At 51.9% G+C, this 19,428-nt stretch overlaps 1 pseudogene; it reads left to right on the forward strand.

Moving 5' to 3' along the window:
- The first annotated feature begins 16,378 nt into the window (after positions 1-16,378).
- Positions 16,379-16,487, forward strand: LOC137349451 (U2 spliceosomal RNA; annotated as a pseudogene).
- The last annotated feature ends 2,941 nt before the right edge of the window (positions 16,488-19,428 follow it).

A 19,428-nucleotide genomic window follows, 5' to 3' on the forward strand; every position in this document is an offset into this window, starting at 1 on the left:
TTACACTGTGGTCTTTCCCCATTGAGCCTTTGCTGCGGCTGCCCCAAGCTTTAGTGTGTCCCTCAGCACGTAGTCCTGGACCTTGGAATGTGCCAGTCTGCAACATTCAGTGGTGGACAACTCTTTGCGCTGGAAGACTAGCAAGTTTCGGGCAGACCAAAGGGCATCTTTCACCGAATTGATAGTCCTCCAGCAGCAGTTGATGTTTGTCTCGGTGTGCGTCCCTGGGAACAGCCCGTAGAGCACAGACTCCTGTGTTACAGAGCTGCTTGGGATGAACCTCGACAAAAACCACTGCATCTCTTTCCACACCTGCTTTGCAAAGACACATTCCAGGAGGAGGTGGGCAACCGTCTCTTCCCCACCACAGCCACCGCGGGGGCATTGTGCGGAGAGGGCGAGACTTCGGGTGTGCATGAAGGATCTGACGGGGAGGGCCCTTCTCACCACCAGCCAAGCTACGTCTTGGTGCTTGTTTGAAAGTTCTGGTGATGAGGCATTCCGCCAAATGACTGTGACGGTCTGCTCGGGGAACCATCCGACAGGATCCACCGTCTCCTTTTCCCGTAGGGCCTTGAGGATATTCCGTGCAGACCACTGCCTGATGGACCGGTGGTCAAAAGTGTTTTCCCGCAGAAACTGCTGCACGAAGGATAGGTGGTACGGCACGGCCCAACTGCATGGAGCGTTCCGCGGCAATGTGACCAGGCCTATCCTTCGCAACACCGGGGACAGATAGAACCTCAGCACGTAGTGACACTTGGAGTTTGCGTACTGGAGGTCTACACACAGCTTGATGCAGCCGCACACGAAGGTGGTCATCAGGATGAGGGACACGTTGGGTACATTTTTCCTGTCCTTGTCCAGAGATTTGAACATCGTGTCCCTCCGGACCCGGTCCATTTTAGATCCCCAGATGAAGCGGAAAATGGCTCGGGTGACTGCCACAGTGCAGGAGTGGGGTATGGGCCAGACCTGCACCACGTCGAGCAACAACGTGAGCGTCTTGCACCTGATGACCAGGTTCTTACCCCAATGGAGAGAGATCGCTGCCCCCACATGCCCAACTTTTGTCGTACCTTGTCTACTCGCTCCTCCAGGTTTTGGTGCATGCCCCGGCCCTTCCGAACCAGATCCCCAGCACCTTCAGGTAATCTGACCTGACGGTGAAGGGGACAAAGGATCGGTCAGCCCAGTACCCAAAGAACATGGCCTCGCTCTTGCCGTGGTCAACTTTGGCTCCCGAGGCCAGTTCGAACTGGTCGCAGATGCTCATCAGTCTGCGCACAGACAGCGGATCCGAGCAGAAGACGGCGACGTCATCCATGTACAGGGAGGTTTTGACCTGAGTGCCTCCGCTGCCTGGGATTGTCACCCCTCTTATGCTCACATCCTTCCTAATAGACTCAGCAAAGGGTTCAATACAGCAAACAAACAAGACCGGGGAGAGAGGACAGCCCTGTCTGACTCCAGATTTGATCGGGAAACTTCTGACCAGATAATCTAGTTTTAATGATGTTGTTTGAGGGATAAATGTTGGCCCAGGACACTGGGAGAACGCCCCAGCTCTTTTACATCCACCTGACTGGACAGACAGGGGCTCACTTTAACATCTGATCCCAGAGACAGCACTTACGATGGTGCAATGCTTCCTCAGGACTGCACTGAGAGTTTTAGCCGAGATTATGGGCTCAATTCTGTGGAGTGGGACTTCAACCATCTGAGTCAGAGTCAAGAGTGATACCATTGAGCCAAGGCTGAGGTGATACAGGCACGAAGGTCATGAGTGTCGGGTGTGGTTCACAAGGGGATATCACTGTTACAACCTCAGGTCTTCCTATGGTATGAGTAGATCTTAAATCTGAACAAAGCAAACTATGTAGGTATGGGGGTGAGTTGGCTCAGATAGATTGGGAAAATAGATTAAAAGATATGATGGTAGATAAGCAATGGCAAACATTTAAAGAGTTAATTCATAATATGCAACAAATATACATTCCAGTAAAGACTAAAAAAAGGGAAAAGTGGGCATACCATGGTAGACAAGAGAAATTAAAGACGGTATTTGATTAGAAAAGAATAGTAAGCCTGAGGATTGGGTGGATTTTAGAATTCAGGAAATGATGACCAAGAAAATAATAAAGAAAGAGAAAATAGAATATGAGACTCAACTAGTAAAAGACACAAAACAGATTATAAAAGTTTCTGTAGGTATGTAAAAAGGAAAAGATTAACGAGAATGAACATAAGTGTCTTAGAGGCAGAGACAGGAGAAATTATAACAGGGAATAAGGAAAAAGCAGACATTAAACAAATACTTTGTCTCTGCCTTCATGGTCGAAGACACAAAACAAATTCTGGAAGTAGTGGGAACGAAGGGTCTAATGAGAATGAGGAATTTAGGGATATTAGTATCAGTAAAAAATTAGTACAGGAGAAATTAACGGGACTTAAAAATCGACAAATCCCTGGATCTGATGACCTGCATCCTCGGGTTTTAAAAGAGGTAGCTGTAGAGATGGTGGATGTATTGGTTTTAATGTTCCAGAATTTCCTCGATTCTAGAACGGTTCCCATGGATTGGAAGGCAGTAAAATATAACCTCACTATTCAAGAAACAAGGGAGAGAGAAAACCGGGAGCTGTCGACCAAATTGCCTGACATCAGTATTAGGGAAAATGCTAGAATCTATTATCAGGAACGTGATAACAGAGCACTTAGAAAATCATAATATTTGATTTGGCAGAGTCAACGCGGATTTATAAATGGGAAATTGTGTTTTACAATTCCGCTAGAGTTTTTGAGGGTGTAACTCGCAGGTTAGATCAGGGGAAACCAGTGAATATAGTGGAGAATAGAAAGAGGGTGCAAAGGGACATGGACAGAATAAGTGATTGGGGAAGATGGAGTAAAATGTGGGGAAGTGTGAAGTTATCCACTTCAGAAGGAAAAATAGAAAAGCAGAATACCAAGTAATTGGTGAAAAACTGGGAAATGTTGGTATTTAGAGGGACCAATTCGGTGAAAGACGCCCTTTGGTCTGCCCGAAACTTGCTGGTCTTCCAGCGCAAAGAGTTGTCCACCACCGAATGTTGCAGACTGGCACATTCCAAGGTCCAGGACTACGTGCTGAGGGACGCACTAAAGCTTGGGGCAGCCGCAGCAAAGGCTCAATGGGGAAAGACCACAGTGTAAGGTTCCCCCACCAAGCTGGACTGAGGGGCTGGATTCATGGGAAACCCCTCGAACTGTATCGTTAATATTCTCAATTGCTGTAAATGTAAAACTGTAATTGACATGACAATTGTGAAACGGAAGGGTTGGGAAGAAACTCATGACATTATTGAAAGAAACTGATCTCTTTTGCAATGTTTGTATTTTTTGGTGCTGTTTGGAAACTGTTTGGCAATGTAATTTTTACAGATTTTTATGAATAAAGTATATTTTGGAAATAAAAAAAAGTTGGTATTTAGAGGGACCTGGGTGTTATTGTACATGAATCACAGAAAGTTAACATGCAGGTGCAGCAATCAATTGGGAAAGCAGATAGTAGGTTTGCCTTAATTACAAAGGGATTGGAGTATAAGAGTGAAGAAGTCTTACTACAGTTGTATAGGGTCTTGGTGAGACCACACCTGAAGTACCGTGTACAGTTTTGGTCTCCTTACCTAAGGAAGGATGTACTTTATTAAACTTAAACTCTAATTCGGTTAACACCTAAGGATATGTGATGTGCCCAATCTAGCAATATATATGCGATACACACATACAGATAGAGACAGAAAAGAGCAGAAGAAATAAAGTGGAAAAGCTTGAGGAAATAGCTGAAGATGGTTTTGGTTACTGTTCTTCGAGCTCGCTGTAAAGTCCTTGATTGCAGGTAGGTCTTGCTTTTCATTGGGGCCCAGTATTCTTCTTAAACCTTGACCTTTCTCTCTTGAAGTTCATGTGTCCTTAGTGGGTCCAGAGGCTTGTGAGAAAGAGATGGGAGCAGACAGGAGAGGTCTGCTCACTCCAGGAGCAAACAATCTTTCTGACTTCAAATTCTCTGTGGCTAGTTCAAAAAAAAACCCTGGACCTGCCAGTTAGTCATGTAACCAGCTGGTTTAACCAGTCCTGGCTTCTGTAGATTGTATCACCTTAGCAGTCTCTGGAATGCTGTCCCTTACACCTTCAATGTCTGGTGATCAAAATCCATTGTAGATTAAGTGGACCAGGCAATAGCCCTTTGTCTCCACAAGCACTGTCTGTTCGTGCGCAAATGTCCTTTCAGCCAAGTGTCTGGTGATTTTTTAACAAGTCCTTTCTTCACTCCCGCAACAGTTTAAAATCAATGTTCATGTGAGAAAATTAATATGCCTCATTCTTGGCAGGTGGGGGTCTGCATGACAGTACGAAGCGGATTAAGGGATATTGGAAAAGTGCAGAAAGGTAAAAGGTCAGTCATGATCATATTGAATGGTGGAGCAGGCTTGAACGGTCAAATGGCCTCCTCCTGCTCCTATTTCTGATGTTTTAATGCTCTAATGTAGATACTCGACAGTGAGAGCCAACTACCTTCATAACAAGATGGTCAGATGGCTCAATGTGATTACTGATATTGAACCTGGGAAGGGATCTATGGCAGACCCGGACTGTAACAAAGGATATGTGATAGGTGTACATGATGATAAAATAACAAGTAAAGGTGAGCATCAATCGACTGTTCCCATTGACAGGAGGACATTTACCATTATAATGTGTGATGACCTGCTTCAGTGACACCATCAGATATCTGAATAACACACCCACACCAGGAACACTGTCTAAAGTATTCGTACTATACCTGCAGCAGTAAAAGCACCGGGTGTTTTTTTAAATATTCTTTCATGGCTTGTGAGCATTGCTGTCAAGGCCAACATTTACTGCCCATCCCTAATTGCCCTTGATAAGGTGGTGGTGAACTGCTTCCTTGAACTGCTGCAGTCCATCTGGTGTACGTGCATCCACAGTGCTGTTAGGAAGGGAGTTACAGGTTTTTCACTAAGTGACAGTGAAGGAACAGCGATATGGTTCCAAGTCAGGATGGTGGATGATTTGGAAAGAAACTTGCAGGTGGTGGTGTTCCCATGCGTCTGCTGCCCTTGTCCTTCTAGGTAGTAGAGGTGGCGGGTTTGGAAGGTGTTGTCGAAGGAGCCTTGGTGAGTTGCTGCAGTGGATCTTATAGATGGTATACAGACTACTGCCACTGTGCGTCAGTGGTGGAGGGAGTGAACGTTTAATGTGATGAATGGGGTGCCTATCAAGTGGGCTGCTTTGTCCTGGATGGTGTCGAGATCCTTGAGTGTTGTTGGAGTTGCACCCATCCAGGTAACTATTTCATCACACTCCTGACTTGTGCCTTGCAATTGGTGGACTGGCTTTGGGGAGTCAGGAGGTGAGTTACTCACAGCAGAATTCCCTGAATGTCAAGGGGAGATGGTTAGATTCTCTCATTGGAGATGGTCATTGCCTGGCACTTGGGTGGCGTGAATGTTACTTGCCACTTATCAGCCCGTGTATCACACACACACATACCAGTAACACTGTCTAAGGTAATATTCTGTCTATCTACATCTATGTTTCTCTCTCTCTTTCGCTCATTCTCTCATTATGTATTTATTTATATAAGATGTGCGAGTCTCCAAATAGGTTCATTATTATGTGGAACATTCCCCATTACAATTTCACTGTTGAATTTCCAGTAGCTGTTACTGATTTGCAGAATTGTGCCGGGGTTCAGAACCAGGAGGAAGAGGTACCTTTTACCGATCACCCACCCAGACACAGGTCAGTGGGTTGCTCACAGAACCGGTCACTGCTGTCCTCAAGATCAACAGCGGAAACGCCTGTTTAGACAGAGTCCTTATCAGCAACAAGCAGCAACACACAGTCACCCAGAACTAAACTAAACTCACTCCAGCAGCAATGATTGATAGAAACCGCACTCTAAATGTTTCCCTGACTGGGCTGGAGTTTCTAAGCTGCCTGTGATACCCAGCCTGGAATGTCCCACCTCCTGTGTTTTCCATCCTGTTTCCGTTTAGGCTGTGTTGTGAAGCCTGGCCCAGGGCTCACTGAGGCTGCCCCAAGTTCGACTAACCCATTACTGATGGGATTTAAGGAGAGTGGGATCTTTTCCCCAGTATGTTTGACAAGGGTTGATGTAATGGACAGTGTTCCTCACAATGGGGTGCAGTGCTGCAGTGGTTGTGTTACCGGACCCGGAATCCAGAAGCCTGGATTAATCCAGTAAATTCATAAATCCCACCAGTCTGAGAATTCGAAATTCAGTTTAAATTGATAAAAATCATGTTGAGAGGTGGGGTTTTAAATGCTCGGATTTGTGGAATACAACTTGCTTTCAACTGATCCACAGCTTTAGGATATAAACAACCATCCACAATCCAGTTATAAACAAATTATTCAACTGGAATGTAAGCACAGAACTGAAGGAAGGAGCTGGGTGAATATTATTATTCCAGTAGTTCAGGGGCAGGTTCTGATAGAGACAATCAGTACTGCAAGGGACAGAATGGATCCTGTCAGGGGGGAATGATCCAGACACATGCTTGATGGAGATGTGAGGATTGATGATTATTCAGGAGATTTCTTTAATTGTATTTGGCAGTCGGGGAGCTTTTCGACAGAGATTTTCCTCAGACGATTAAATACAATGGGTACAGTTGATGACGGGGAGAGTGTACATAGTATGTGAAAGGGGATAAACGGGTGGGTAGTCCCAGGACAGTGTAGATTGTACATGGACTGTGGAAGGTGATTAAATGGGTGGGTAGTCCCAGGACAGTGTAGATTGTACATGGACTGTGGAAGGTGATTAAATGGGTGGGTAGTCCCAGGACAGTGTAGATTGTACATGGACTGTGGAAGGTGATTAAATGGGTGGGTAGTCCCAGGACAGTGTAGATTGTACATGGACTGTGGAAGGTGATTAAATGGGTGGGTAGTCCCAGGACAGTGTAGATTGTACATGGACTGTGGAAGGTGATTAAATGGGTGGGTAGTCCCAGGACAGAGTGGATTGTACATGGACTGTGGAAGGAGATTAAACAGGTGGGTAGTCCCAGGACAGTGTAGATTGTGCATGGACTGTGGAAGGAGATTAAATGGGTGGGTAGTCCCAGGACAGTGTGGATTGTACATGGAATAAAAAAGAAAGTGCTGGAAATATTCAGCAGGTCTGGCAGCATCTGTGGAGAGAGAAGCAGAGTTAACATTTCATGTCAGTGACCTTTCATCAGAACTGGCAAAAATTAGAAATGTCATCGGCTCTGAGCAAGTGAAACTGTTCTTTGGGGTCGTTCACTAAATCAGAACCATATTTCCATATGTAAAACACTGTGCTTATTCTTTTTAGTAACATGGTTCCCTCTGGGAGGTCCCCTGTTCAGTTTAAACGGTGCTGTGAACTCCTACAGGAAGCTTAAGTAGAAGGAAATAGACCTGAGGTTGTTGCCAAGTTTCGCACATCTGTCAACGAAGAATGAAAATATCAAACCGCTTTCTGGTAAATCAACAGCTGCACATTGAGAGATTGTGTTCAAATTTGTCCTATACATAGGAATGTCGGAACAGGAGTCGACCATTCAGCCCCTCGATCCTGTCCACCATTTAATTAGATTATGGCAGCTTTGTATCTGAACTCCATTTACCCACCTTGGTTCCATATCCTTTAATACGCGTAAACTAACAAAATTCTGTCAATCTCAATATTGAAATTTTCAATTGACTCTCCCAGCCTCAACAGCTTTTCAGGGGAGAGAGTTCCCCATTTCCACTCCCCTTTGTGTGAAGAGGTGCTTCCTGACAGCACCCCTGAATGGCCTTGCTCTAATTTTAATGTTATGCCCCTTGTTCTGGACTCCCCCCACCAGAGGAAATAGTTTCTCTCTATCTACCCTATCAAATCCTTTAATCATCTTAACCACCTCAATTAGATCACCCTTTAAACTTCTATATTCGAGAGAATACAAGTCTAGTCTATGGAGTCAGGTGAATCTGCACTGCCTCATCTCCAAGGCCAATACATCCTTCCTGAGGTGCGGTGCCCAGAACTGAACACAGTAACTCCCCTTATGGAATATTTATTTCAATCAGCTTTGTGATTGATGTAAATGACATCCTCTGTCTCTGTCACCATGGTGCACGATCCCTCCTCATCCTTCTCAACATGTCTGCAGCCTTTGACACTGTTGACCACACCATCCTGCTCCAATTCTTCTCCTCATTTGTCCAGCAGAGTGGGACTGCCCTCATCTGGTCCCACTCTTACCTATCCAGTTGTAGCCAAACAATCACCTGCAATGGTTTCTCTTCCTGTCCCCACACCATTACCTCTGGAGTTAACCAAGGATCTATCCTTGGCTTCCCTCCTATTTATCATCTACATGCTGCCCCTCGGTGACATCATCCAAAGACATGACGCGATGTTCCACATGTATGTTCACAATACCCAGCTCTACCTCATCAGCACCTCTCTCACCCATCCACTGCCTTTGTGTTGTTTAACTGCTTGTCAGAAATCCAATCCTCAATGAGCGACAATTTCCTCCAATTAAACGCAGTCACACAGCACAGAAGGAGGCCATTCGGCCCATTGTGTGTGTGAGATAGAGCTACCCAATTATTCCCATTCCCCTGCTCTTTCTCTAAAGCCCTACAGTGTTTTTTTCTTCAAATATTTATATAATTCACTTGTGAAAGTTACAGTTGAATCTGCTTCTACCACCCTTTCAGGCAGTGTGTTCAAGATCATAACAACTTGCTGTGTTAAAGAAATTCACCTCATCTTCCCTCTGGTTTTATTGAAAATTACCCCCAATCTGTGTTCTCTGTTTATCAACCCTCCTGCCAATGGAGTCGGTTTCTCTCGATTTACTCTATCAAGAACCTTCATAATATTGAAGACTCTCAACTTTCTCTGCTCTAAAGACAACAATCCCAGCTTCTCTAGTCTCTCCACATAACTGAAGTACCTCATTCCCTGCTCCCATTTGAATTGGGAAGATCAATGCCATTGTCTTCAGCTTCCACCACAAATTCTGTTCTCCAGCCACTTGTTCCACCTCCCTCCCTGACTGAACTCGCCTCTTCCTGATCATTGGCATCCTGTTTGATTCTGAGTTGAACTTCCAATCCCATATCCTCTCCATCACAAAGACTGCTTACTTCCTTCTCAGTAACACTGCATTTCTCCACCTCTTCCTCAATGTATCAGCTACTAAAACCTTCCTCTCTGCTGTACCTGTCCTGGGAGTGTTTGCTGGGGACAGCGTAGAGGGAGCTTTACTCTGTATCTAACCCCATTTTTTTTTTTATATTTTTAAAATAACTTTATTAAAACCAGATAAATAAACAAAAAAACTCAAATTAAAATGCCATTCTCGGCGTCGACGATGCACTCCAGTCCCTGCGGTGCCCACCGGTCGCGGAAGGCCTCAAGCGTACCGGCGGACACCGCATGCTCCTTTTCCAGGGACACCCGGGCGCGAACGTAACCGCGGAAGAGGGCAGGCAATCGGGGAGGACGGACCCCCCGACGGCCCGCAACCTGGACCTGTGAATTGCCACCTTGGCCAGGCCCAGGACCAGACCGACGAGGAGATCCTCCTCCCGGCCCAAGCCCCTCCGCACCGGGTGCCCAAAGATCAGGAGCGTGGGACTGAAGTGCAGCCAGAATTTGAGGAGCAGCCCCTTCAGATACTCAAATAGGGGCTGCAACCTCGCACACTCCGTATAAATGTGGAACACGGACTCGTCCAGGCCGCAGAAAGTACAGCTGGTCTGGGAGTCCGTGAACCTACTTAAAAGCCTATTGCACGGGACTGCACTGTGCAGCACCCTCCACCCCAGGTCCCCGATGTAAAGGGGGAAGACTCCCGCGTAGAGAGACCTCCATCGGGGTTTCCCCTCGCCGCCAGATGGCAACGCGGACCGCCAGGGCGTGTCCGGCCGGCTGATGAGGGCGAGGAAGTGGAGAGTGTGCAGGAGCAGCCCGTACAGGAAACCCCTCCGCGCCGATTGGAATGGCACGGAGGGCATTTCCGAGAGGCGGCTCGGGTTGTGCGGGACCGGCTCCCGAGGAGGGTTTCGGGGCCTGGGTCCGATGAGCAGTTCCGGCCGAGTGGGGGTCAGCTCGGCCGGGATCGCTCCGCACTCCCGAGCCCCCTCGCCACCCGCAGTGAGGGGCGTCCCGGGGGTTTCGGCTACTCCTCCGCCCGCCGGACCGTCCCCGGAGTCGGCCGCCCGGACAGCCGAGGCGCTCTCCTCCGCCGGCGGGGGAGCGCCCTGACTGGAGGCGACCATGTTCCAGACTCGGAAAAGATCCCGGTAAAAGACAGGCAACTCCCTCAGAGAGGCGCGGCTAACAGACTCCACCGGGAGCTGCGTGTCCTCTTGAAGGCAGTGACACTGGCGGAAAAAATACGTCGCCAGCGCACACCATCTGGGAGGACGCTCGACGTACAGGTATCTCTGCAGGGTCCGAAGGCGGAGAGTCGCAGCCTGGGTGCGGACGCACACCAGCGACTGACCGCCCTCCTCGATCGGGAGACTCAGGACCGTGGCAGAGACCCAGTGTTTCCTCTTGCCCCAGAAGAAATCGACGAGTTTCTTCTGGATCTTGGTGGCAAATACAGGGGGTGGGGCCAAAGTGACCAACCGGTACCACAGCATGGAGGCCACCAGTTGGTTTATGACCAACGCTCGGCCCCTGTAGGAAAGCACTCGGAGCAGTCCTGTCCAGCGCCCCAGCCGAGCGGTGACTTTCGCCTCCAACTCCTGCCAGTTTGCCGGCCAGGCTTCCTCAGCGGGGCTAAGGTGGACTCCCAGATAGAGGAGGTGCGTGGTGCTCCACGCAAAAGGTGTCATCTCCTCCGGCAGGGAGTCCACCCGCCACTGACCAACCAGGAGTCCGGAACATTTCTCCCAATTGATCCTCGCGGAGGACGCGGCAGAAAAGGTCTGCTGGCAGTCGCGCATCCTCCGCAAGTCAACGGGAACTGTGATTGCGAGGAGCACGTCGTCGGTGTAAGCCGAGAGGACGACCCGCATGGCCGGCTCGCGCAGAGCCAATCCCGTCAACCTCCTGCGAAGCAGGCACAGGAAGGGCTCCACGCAGATGGTATACAATTGGCCGGACATGGGGCACCCCTGACGCACTCCTCTCCCAAATCGAAGGGGCGCCTTCAAGGACCCGTTAACTTTGACTAGCCACTCTGCGGCGGCGTATAAAAGTCGGACCCGGGCCACGAAATGCGGCCCGAGTCCGAAAGTGCGCAGAGTCCCGAAAAGGTAATCGTGATCCACCCTGTCGAACGCCTTCTCCTGATCGAGGGAGAGAAAGGCGACCGACTGACCAGTCCTCTGGGAAAGATGGATCAGGTCCCGGACCAGGTGGATGTTGTCCTGGATGGACCGGCCCGGGACCGTGTAGGACTGGTCGGGGTGGATCATGTGGGCCAGCACGGAGCCCAGGCGGGTAGACATAGCCCGGGCAAAGATCTTATAATCCGTGCTGAGGAGGGAGACCGGACGCCAGTTTTTAAGCAGGCGGAGATCGCCCCTCTTCGGCAGCAGGACAATGACCGCCCTGCGCCACGAGAGGGGCATCTCCCCGATCGCCAGGCTTTCCCCCAGGACCCGCGCGTAATCGTCCCCCAGGACGTCCCAGAACGCCCTGAGGAACTCCACGGTCAACCCATCCAGCCCTGGGGATTTGCCCCTCGAGAGCTGGTGGAGGGCGCCAGTCAGCTCCGCCAACGTGAACGGAGCCTCCAATCCTTCGGCGCCCTCCGGGCTGACCTGCGGCAGGTCCTCCCACAAAACTCTGCGCGCATCCTCGCTGGACGGATCCGGAGAGAACAACGCACTGTAATAAGTCCGGACCAGGAGGCCCATTCCCTCCGGATCCGTGATGGAGGATCCGTCGTCGGCCAGCAGCTCGACGAGCTGCTTACGGACCCCCCGCCATTTTTCCAGCGAGTAGAAGAAGGGTGAGGCGCGGTCCAAATCTTCCAGGATCTGGATCCGCGACCTCACGTACGCGCCTCGGGACCCTATGAGCTGCAGGTTCCTCAGCGCGCCCTTCTTCTCTTTGTACGCCTGCCACAGGGCCGGGTCCACGACGGCATGACCGAGGCGGGACTCCAAGTCGAGCAACTCCCTCTCAAGGCGCCCGATCTCGGCTTCCCGCCTCTTGGTCGACCCCCTCGCGTACTCCTGACAGAAGACGCGGATGTGAGTCTTGCCCACATCCCACCATAGCCTCAAGGAGGGGAAGCCCCCCTGCTTCCTTCTCCAGTCGGCCCAGAATCGACAGAACGAGTCCCGAAATCGCACGTCCTCCAGCAGCCGGTTGTTAAAGTGCCAGTACGCGGACCCCGCCCGCGTGCGGAGCGGAGTGAACTCCGCCCACACCAGGCGGTGGTCCGAGCACGGCACCAGCCGCATGGAGGCCGCCGAAACGCGGGAGACGTACGCCTGTGAAATGTAGAGGCGGTCGATTCGCGACCCCCCTCCTCCAGACCTCCACGTGAAGGCGCTGGAGTCAGGATGGAGATTCCGCCAGACGTCCACCAAGTTAAGGGAGCTGATCAGTCCCCTCAACTTCTCCACCGACGCTTGGCCGCGCTGGGGACCGGAGCAATCCCCCACCTCGAGGGTGCAGTTAAAATCCCCCCCGAGGATGATGCACTCGCCGCTATCGATGGAGCTCAAGAGAGCGGACACTTCTTCAAAGAAGCGCGCTTGCAAAGCGCCGGGCCTGGGCGCGTACACATTCACAAAGTGGAGCGGCACGCTACCCAGGCGAATGGCGAGGTGGAGCAAGCGGCCCGGCACTAGCTCCTTAACCCCCAAGATCTCCGGCTGAAAAGTCGGGGCCAACAAGATAGCCACCCCACTAGAAATAGGGGTGAGGTGACTCATGTAGACCCCACCCTGCCACTCCAGGAGCCAGGTGGCTTCGTCTCCCGGAACGGTGTGGGTTTCCTGCAGAAAGCTCACCGCGTATCTCCCTTCCCTAAGGACTGAGAGATTATGAAATCTGCGGTGAGCCCCTCTGCTGCCGTTGATGTTGAGGCTGGCTATGGTTATCTTCATGTCAAAGGTACTTAAAACCCGTCACCAACACCTCACTGTGAGGAGGGAGTGGAAGTGCACCTGGCCCTCCACTCCCCCAGCAACCCATTGAGGAACACATTAAAACGGCGCCTCTCAACCAGTTTCACGTCCGCGCGCTTGCCCACTATCTTAAGGGCGGCACGGACAGACTGGATGATCAGCGCCAGATTCGACCAACGGTCGAGGGCCAGCTGAACTTTATTGCGGCAACCTCTGCAAGCCGCGAGGAAATCCCGGAGTTCCGCCGTGGGGATGAGAGGAGATTCGGTGGGAGGCACGAGGGACTCCACCACCTCACTGGCGATGGAATCAAGATCATCCTCCGTGCCCCGCACCGAATCCCCATCCTCCTCCGGGTCGTCACCGCCAGCGGACGACACATCTACCACACACTGTGTGGCGGACGTCCCGGCCGCGCCAGCTGGTCCCGCCTCCGTCACGATCCCACCCCCAGGATCGATGGCGGAGGAGTCCTCTCTGGGTTCTATTGTGAAACAGGACCCCCCTCCACCTCCGTCCCCAGGCCAATGAGTGGTCCAGGGGAGACAGAAGTTCCGGACTCCGGGAAACCAGCCAGAGCCGAGACTGGAGGTGGCGAGAGGAGGCCATCTCCTGCTCCGCCAGCACCCACAGGCCCAGCAGATGGGGCAGCATTCTCAGTTATAACTGGGTCGGGGGTCTCCTGGTTGGTGGTGGACTCCGGCTGGGAGGCCCGACCCTCTGGGGCCTCGCCCTCCCCTTCATTCAGGACACCCGACCCAGTAGCAGTGGCAGAATGGGCGGCTTCCCCAGGCTCCCCCACCACAAGCAGGGCCCCACTTACTCCTTCAGGAGGGGCCTCATGTACCGGGGCCATCCCCTCCCCTCTGTCCTGAGGAATAGGGAGCACCTGCCCTGACTTTGCAGCCTTGGTGGTGGCGGTAGGGGAAACCTGGGGACCTGAAACAGGAGACAGCTCCCCTCCAACAGATGGGCCCTGCGCCTCAGGGCCCCTTGTTACCTCTGTGGAGGGGTGCCTTCTCTTTTTCCCAGTTGTGTGCGGAGGCTCAGAGACCTCCATATCATCAGAGGCCTCCACCTCCACACTCTCCTTTTTTTAATTCATCCTGGGCCTGAGCCCAGCCCTGGGGCAAGTTGACTTCCCGAGATTGGGCCTTGGGCTGAGCTCAGGCTCGGGTAGTGTCACGATATCCAGGGGACGCGCCTCTCGATGTTTATTTCTCCTCCGCGCCTTCCTTCCACTTGGACGGTCACCCCCCTCCCTGCCGGAGGCCGTGAAAACCACAGCCTCCGGTACCGACTGAATGGTATCTGGTGGTGGTGTAGTGGTGGTGGGAGGAGGTGCAGCGTCGCCACCCTGGGCCGCTGAGTTGGAGTTGGAGTTGGCAGCCGGGAGGTTGGGGCAGTTCTTACGAACATGCCCCACCCCCTTACAGACATGGCACCGCACCCCGTCCAAGGTCCAGAAGACGCGGTAGGCCGTCCCCTGGAATTCTGCATTGAAGTGGCCCTCTGTCACCTCCTCCCGCGCCAGCTGCATGAATAACTGGCGGCGGAAGGAGTACACGTGTCGGAGGCTGTTCTCCCGAAGACCGAGCGGGACTGGGGTGAGCCCCGTCTTTACCTCCCCCAGATGGTGCAGGTGGGGAAGGAGGAGCTCACCAGGGATGAAGGGCGGGACATTGGATAAAAGGAGCCTTTGCGCAGTGGCCTCCAGGGGGTCCACTGGCAGAAAGGTCCCGCCCACGGTGAGCCCCTTGCTCAGAGCCAGGGACACCGCCTGCTCGGTCTTCAGGAAAAACACTGCCTTCCCGTACATTTTAGAGGCTGCAACAATGGCCGAAGGGCCGACAACCCCGGCCATTGCTTTCACGCATGCCTCTATAGTCATGTTCGGGTGGACGTAGCTCTTGACCCCATGCTTCGTTGTTAATAAAGCAAACGGTGACGGGGCAACAGGTGCAGCTGCAGCAGCCGCAGCAGCATATGAACGGGAAGGCCCCGCCACCGGCGAAGAGGGGCTTGCCATGGGCTCCAAGAGCTACGTCCACTCCCAAGAAACAAAACAAATTTACACAATTTTAAAAAAAAGCAAACTTTAAACAAGTTGGAGTGGGAGTAGAGGAGGATGGCGTAGGATGGTAAAGGAAAAGGGGAGGATAGGTGACTGAGGCGACTGAGTGGAGGAAGGGAGAGAAAGGCTGAAAAGGATGTTTGTTCCAACTGCCAGTTGGAGCACCTTTATCACAATTAGTCCAAACTTGTTTGTTGTCTTCCAGTTGGGGGAGGCTTCTTCGCCCGGGACGGCTGGAGCCGCCCGGTACTCTCCTCTTCTGATTTTAACAAGACAGTCTTCACCCGGGCAACTCCAGCTGTCCCGAGCAGGCAGTTGGGGTGGGGAGGGAGCTCCCTGTGTGCAAACACCAATACAAACACAGGGGCCCCTACTGGATTTGGCTGCCCCACCCCTGAGTCTTCAGGCCTCTTCTCCCTCCCCCAAACAGTTTAAACTTAATAGTCTTTCAGGTGCCCTGACACCCACCTCTCCAGAAAAATTGCAGCCTTCCTTGATGGTTTCCCTCCACTCTGTATTCACCTTTCTCCAGTCCCTCTCCCCAGTTGGTGCAGTCTCCACTCTGTATTCACCTTTCTCCAGTCTCTCTCTCCAGTTGCTGCAGTTTCCAGTCTCCACTCTCCTCTCCCCAGTTGCTGCAGTCTCCACTCTCCACTCTGCAATTGCTGCAACACAGGTGCAGCTGCTCCCCCTGATTGCTGGCAGGAAGTGCTCCAAATTGACCAGCCAATCCCAGTGCTGTACCTGTCCTGGGAGTGTTTGATGGGGACTGTGTGGAGGGAGCTTTACTCTGTATCTAACCCCATTTTTTTTTTGATGGGGACAGTGTCGAGGGAGATTTACTGTGTATCTAACCCCATTTTTTTCTTTTTTTCCCCTTTTTTTATTTCCTGTAACCCATTTTTATTTGGGACAATGTAAAAGGAGCTTGACTCTGTGTCTCACCCCATGCTGTACCTGTCTTGGGAGTGTTTGATGGGGACAGTGTAGAGGGAACTTTCCTCCTAATCTCACCTATGTTGTTCTTGTCCTGGGAGTGTTTGACAGGACAGGGTAGATTGAGATTTACTGATTTACTGTCTCTCTTGCCTGTACTGTCACTATCCTGCAGTGTTTGATGGGACAGTGCAGAGGGAGCTTTACTCTGCTTCTCGGCCTTTTGGCTAAGATCAAGTGTAGTATCTGTTCTTATCAGTGCTTATTTGATTGAGAAGAGACCATGATCATTGCCTTTTGATCCTGGGGAAGCTTTGAGTAAAATGGCTATAACCAATCTTCGAGCTTCGGGCCAGGGAGTGCGCAACACCGTTCAGGTGGTCATGAAGGACAAGGAAGGAGATGCATCGGTTGATCGCACCTTCTTCATCAAGAAAATTCTCTTTGATTGCTGTGGATTTCAAGCTACAGACATCTTCTGCCTGCAGGATTTCCCCAGCAGTGGACACTTCGACGTGACGTTCCAGAACGTGGCGGAATGCATCAAGTTCCTGAAGGCGTTCAAGGAGAAAGGGGACCGGGCGCCACTGTCGATCCTCACAGCGGAGCCGCTCTTCACGCTTCCGTCACAATGGGACCGGGTGGTGACGATTCACCTCTACAACCCCCATGTTCCTGTGGTGGATGTACTCACCTTTCTCACCAGGTACGTCGAGGTGGCCGGCAGCAGCACTGATGTCAAGGACCCCTTTGGGATTTGGACCAGCAAGCGGCAGGTCAAGGTGACCTTGAAGGTCGATCCCAGTGGAGCCATCATCCACTCTCCCTCCAGCTTTGCTATCGGGGGAAGTCGAGGCTTCTTGGTCTACGCTGGGCAGCCCAGAGTTTGCCGCACCTGTGGCAAATCTGGTCACGTGGCGGCCAACTGCAGCACGGTTGTTTGCAAGAACTGCAAGGAGGAAGGCCATCAGACCAAGGAGTGTAAGCAGGCTAAGTGTTGTAACTTGTGCGGTGCGGCAGGCCATCTCTACAAAACCTGCCCCAAACGCTGCCTCAGTTATGCTCAGGCGGCAAGGTCCAAGGAAAAGCTGGGAGAAGATACGACGAAGGCGTCCGGTGTTCGAAAGGAGACCAGCAACCTTCACCGCAGTGAGGAACATCAACCTGAGAAGGAGAAGGAAGGGGAGGCAGCTGAAACCAGCGACCCAGCACCTACCCAGAGCCCGGAAACCCCTCCTCCACAGACAGAATCAATGGAGGATGAGGCAGCAGATGGACAAACAGGTCAGTGGCAAGTGGTCCAGAGGAAAACCACAAAGAAAAAACATCCAAAAGAGGAACAGGCCACCAGCCAAACCAGTGGCAAGAGGAGGCTACCTTCTGAATCAGACTGCAACAACTCCTCTTCACTGGACGGGGGAATGCTGGAACGACAGCCCCTTCAAAAGAGGTGGCAGAGCTCCAAGGAGATGGAAGATAAAGCATCCCAGCCCCCGGGCACTGGAAGCTGTGATGGGCCCGTCGTGCCCCAAACCCAAAGCGCCACATGTAACGACGTGGCCAACGCTTCTCAGCTCCGGGACACCGAGAGCAAAGACATGTCTGGCGCACCTCAGCTCCTGGAGGCCGGGAGCAGTGATGTTTTCGAGGAGGAACAGATGGAAGCAGCAGAGGATAACCCAACCTTTGCTGCCTACAAGACCCCCCCACGATGTCACCCCAGCGGAAAAACCCCTGCATGAAAAACCAGGAGGGGTTTCTGAGCCCAACCAATGTGAAACTGCTCGCGCACACGATGGGTATGCAGGAACATCCCAAAGGACTGGGACTAGCAAGGACAAATGGTATGGGAAGCAACAACTAATTTTAAAAAAATGGGTGTAAGAATTGCTTCCATTAATGTGCGTAGCATTAAATCCACTACACGATGTGTTTCAACCTTGGATTACCTCGCCAAGGTCAAAGGTGACCTACTGTTTCTGCAGGAGTGTGGAATACCACACCTTAGCACCTACAGGCAGTGGTCACGATGGTGGTCCCACGGACCATCGATCTGGTCGGGGGGTAATGATTGCCGTTCCTCCGGCCTGGGTATTCTGCTGCGGGGAGGTAACTTCACCATCTCCGAAGTTAAGGAGGTGGTGGGCGGTCACCTCCTCGTAGCAGACGTGATGTACAACAACACTCCGCTCCGGTTGATCAACTTGTATGCCCCGGTACAACACAGCGAGCGGCTGACCGTCTTCCAGCAGCTCCCACTGCTGCTGGCGACGTCCAGGCCGGTCATCCAAGGCGGTGACTTCAACTGCATCATCGATGCGGCTGGACGATCCGGCAGTGACGACAGCAAACTGGACGCTACATCCAGATTCCTAATAGAAACAGTTAAAGATGCCAAACTGCACGACGTCTGCAGACGGAGCGCAGCGCAGATACACATGGTCAAGATCGGACGGGTCTGCCCGTTCCAGGATTGACTTCCTGTTTGTGTCCCGTGCTGTCACGGTCGGATCCACCGACATCAAGCCGGTGTTCTCCGACCACTGCCTCTTACTGGCCGACTGTCACTTACAGGACGACCAGCGGGTTGGCAGAGGGACATGGAAGCTCAATGCTCCACAGCTGACCCCAGAGAATGTTGAGGAACTCAAAAGGGATTACAAAGGTTGGAGGACCGTGCAACCCCTCTTTGAGTCTCCAGTTCACTGGTGGGAAGCGATCAAGGAGAACATCAAGAGGTTCTTCATCCACAAAGGTGTTCAGAGGGCGAGAGAGAGACAGAGGGAAATGTCCCGACTCCAGAAAAGTATGCAAAATCTGCTCCGGTTGCAGTCAATGGGGGTCGAGGTCAAGGAGGACCTCCAAGAGGTGAAGAGCCAGCAGGCCTCGCTCTTTGCCAAGGAGGCCTCCAAGATCATCTTCCGGTCCAGAGTCCGCTCCATCGAGCAGGATGAGACGTGCTCGCGTTACTTCTTCCAAAAGGTACACAGAGAGAGCTGTTATCAGCAGCCTGAAGGAAGAAGATGGCTCGGTAACGTCTTCGCAGTCCGACATACTAAGGATCAGCAAATCCTTTTATGCTGGGCTGTATGACGCGAAGCCCAAAGACAGCAGAGCCTCCCAGTCCTTCCTGTCATCTATCACAGAGGTCTTAGATGACAGCAGGAGGGAGAGACTGGACAAGCCGCTAACTCTGGACGAGCTGACAAAGGCCGTCGAGTCCTTCGAGACGAGTAAAACTCCTGGAAGCGACGGCT

The sequence above is a fragment of the Heterodontus francisci genome, chromosome 34 (assembly GCF_036365525.1).
Source record: "Heterodontus francisci isolate sHetFra1 chromosome 34, sHetFra1.hap1, whole genome shotgun sequence".
Taxonomy (NCBI): domain Eukaryota; kingdom Metazoa; phylum Chordata; class Chondrichthyes; order Heterodontiformes; family Heterodontidae; genus Heterodontus; species Heterodontus francisci.